We start from the raw sequence: 3,342 nt of genomic DNA on the forward strand, positions 1-3,342 counted from the left end.
GCTCTAGAAAGCATTTCTGGGCCACCCGAAGTGGGGGGACTCCTCCGCCAGCCCCCACGGGGCACCTGTGGCTCTAGCAAGCAGTTATGGGCCCACCAGGAGCTGTGGGCTCCTCCGGCACCAACTGCGGCATGCACGGCTCTATTAGTGGAGGACTCCACCACCACTGCTGGTGGGTTTTGTACTTTTTGATTGTATTTCTGGGGTCACAGCTCGCCTCAGCAAAGTTGTTGTGGGTTCTTCAATCTTCTCTCTTGGCTCAACTCCAAACCATCAGCTTACTTGCCAGACCTCTGTCCTTTAAGTCTCCTTCTGGATGAGAGCCTCTGTGGGAAGCTGGCTGCAGTCCGCCATCTTGGCTCTGCCCCCAGGATATCTTTTATAATCACTATTAGTTAACTTGGTTTTGGAGGTATTAGCCAGTGCCATCAGACAAAAGAAAGGAATAAGGCATAAATTGGAAACAAAGAAGCAAAAATTACAATTATTTGTTGATAATATGATTATCTACTCAGAAATCCAAGTTGACTAAAATGAAAAACATATGGATGATAGGATTTAGCATGTTGCTTAATGTATTATGTGCATATTATTTAAACCAATTAGTTACACATTGGGAACAAGACCGCCTGTACTACGGCAACAAAACTGATGAAACATCACAATTTCAATGACATTACTTTTAACTTTTATACTGTATATATTTGTTATGTAATAAAATGAGAAGGATCTGTGAATTGCTTGAATTTTGAAAAATCCTCAGATAGTACATTCACTGTGCTTAAAAGTAAGCCTGATAGGTGGTGGAGCTCAAGAAAGGCTCCCTCCCCTTTCCACCACTCATCTCCATGCTGCAGCTAACCCTTGGTCCTGAATCTGTAGGCCTCACGCTTCTCCACAAAGTCTACCTCTCTGTTCTTGGGCCATGGGTTGGGTGGTGGCATCCTAAAGGTTCTCTACCCCAGGCTCATCTTTCTCAGGCCCAGAACCTTCCCTATTCCACAAAATCATCTCTGTCCCCTTACCACATCTACACAGGTCATGTCTGACCAAGAGTGTTCCCTAATGGGAAGTAAGTTGGTCAGAGGCCAGAGGTCAGAGGCCAGCTAAAGGGTTTGCCTCTCATGCTTTGATCTCTGAGTAATAGGGTCACTGCTCACATCTGGGGCAGGCTCAGTGGGGCAGCTTGCGCTGCCTTGCCATCTCAGTGGGGTGGGTCAGGAAGACCTGAAGTCTAGTCCCAGACCCACCTTAAGGAAGGATATCAGGACCCCAGCATGAAGGGTGGGGTAGGCAGCAGATCTTACCAAGGCTCCCCCTCAGAGTTAGTGTCTGCATGCTCTAGGCGTCCTCCTCTAGGTGTGGCCGGATCTTCTCATAAACGGTATAGACCTCTAGGGCTGGCTTGGGGCCCTGTGAATGGAAGCTTTTCTTCTCCACGTTGCTCTGCGATTCAAGTGGGGTGGAGAGGTGGTCTTGGTCAGCCTCTAGGAAGTATGTACAAGGGCCATCAGGCTACCTCCCTCTGTATGCTTCTTGTCCTCGGCTAGGTAGTTCTGCTCTCAACCCTGGTAACTCCCCCAAATAGGGCTTCAGCCCAGATCCCTCTCTTGAGTTCTGCACATCTTTGCACGTGTCCTGTCCTATGCCTGCTATGCCACCCTTCTTCTCTCACCGCCTAGCACCCCCACATTGATTCTTCCCTCTCCTCTTTCAGGGTCCTCCCCTCAGTAAGGCCTGCCCTGACAGCCCACTGTGTCCCCTCTGCCCTTCCCTGCTTTATTTTCTGCTTCATTATTTATTTTGTCATTCTCCCATTCACTTCCACACCCCATTAGCAGGCATATTCAATGAGGGCAAGCACTTTCAATATTTTTTACTTGTTTTGTTTTGGTCTGGACTTCTGTAGCCCAGATCAGAATGATTCTAGGAGCCTAGTAGGCACTCAATAAATAGTTCTTGGACAAATGTATAAATCATCTTGACTTCTCTTATTGCAAAGGTGCTTTGGAAAGCTGCAAAGTACCAGCTAAATGTAAAGTATTGTTATTATTCTCATAATCCGCATTTTATAAAGTGGAAACTGAGGCCCAGGGAGGCAATGTCTCTAAGGTTAAGCAAGGAGTCAGTGTCAGAGCTGAGTCTCACACCCTCTCTCCTTACTGCACTCCTTCTCACCACTCCCATCTGTGCATATCCCTGGGTCCTGGGAGGTATCCATTTTCTCCAGCAGCCTGGAAGCTCACCAGAGGCAGGGACTCGGGCAGTGCTAAGTATCTGGGTTATATGCCACTTGGTTTGTTTCTCTGTCCCAAAGCCTACACACACTGCTTGCCTCCTGTGTTTCTCTGGTGGGAGGGTACCGGGACTTGGGTCCCAAGGAGTTATTTCCTGAGTCCCTTGTAGGCCAGGTCAGAAGGGGACATGACTCAGAAAGGCCAAGATGGGAAGCCACAACAGGACAGGCACTGAGGCAGCTGGGACAATAGACAGGACACTGGATGGGAATGAGGAGACCAATTCTCACCATGGCTCCTAGGTAAGTCTCAGTGTTCCATCTGGGCCTTGCTTTTCCCCACCAAGGCCTTCCCCTCAGGAGAAGTTTTCCATCTGGGACCACAGCACCAATTTCTAGCCAAGGGCCAGGAACCCTGTGAGCTACTCTCCTAGCATGTTCCTTCAGCAAGGGGCAGCTACACCTTTACAGGAAGGGGAGGCATTGATGGGAGGAGCTCAGGCAGGTAGGAGGCAGAAGGGATGGGGGATGGAGAAGTGCAACTTTCCTGACACTCCCCAGATCCTGTATCCTACCCCCATGCAGGCCCACTGGGCCCTGTCTCACACAGATGGTTGTCCCCCCAGACCCCTGGTCACTTACACTCTTGCCTCTCCTATGGCCTGGGTTTCAGCCTGTGGATGGTGAGCCCCTCCAGGGTTCTCATCCCCCTTCCTCCACTGCCAAGTTGACGGGCCCTTGAGCCAGTTGCTCACCTCTCCGAGCTTTAGTGCCCCCTGCCCTGCTCTGCCTCCTCCTCACTGGGCAGCAGTGATACCCTGATGAGATTATGGGTTTGGAGATACTGGGCAAGGTCTCTGCCCTTTGCACCACAGCTCACAGCATGCCTGGGCGAGGCATCTGACCACATTGCCCAAGGCAAGGACCAGGCTCAGAGCCTGCTGATGAGGCAGAGCACCCTGCACCACCTGGGACTCTTGGCCTCCAAGCATATGCCAGTTGCCCTATTTGATTCCCTCAGACCCACCTTAGGGTGTCTTGGGAGGCCAATCTCTGGGTAGATAGAGTCATGGCTGTCGTCCCCACCAGTCTGCAACTCAGCATAG

At 50.6% G+C, this 3,342-nt stretch overlaps 1 long non-coding RNA gene across 1 annotated transcript; it reads right to left on the bottom strand.

The window, feature by feature from the left end:
- Positions 1 to 339: 339 nt before the first annotated feature.
- LOC111727035 lies at positions 340 to 3,342 on the bottom strand. The gene is made up of 3 exons (XR_002774679.1): positions 3,264 to 3,342; positions 1,308 to 1,446; positions 340 to 399 (listed from the first exon to the last, which is right to left on the bottom strand). It is a non-coding gene; the product is annotated as an uncharacterized LOC111727035 (long non-coding RNA).

The sequence above is a fragment of the Otolemur garnettii genome, unplaced genomic scaffold (assembly GCF_000181295.1).
Source record: "Otolemur garnettii isolate 467f Iridium unplaced genomic scaffold, OtoGar3 scaffold00091, whole genome shotgun sequence".
NCBI lineage: Eukaryota > Metazoa > Chordata > Mammalia > Primates > Galagidae > Otolemur > Otolemur garnettii.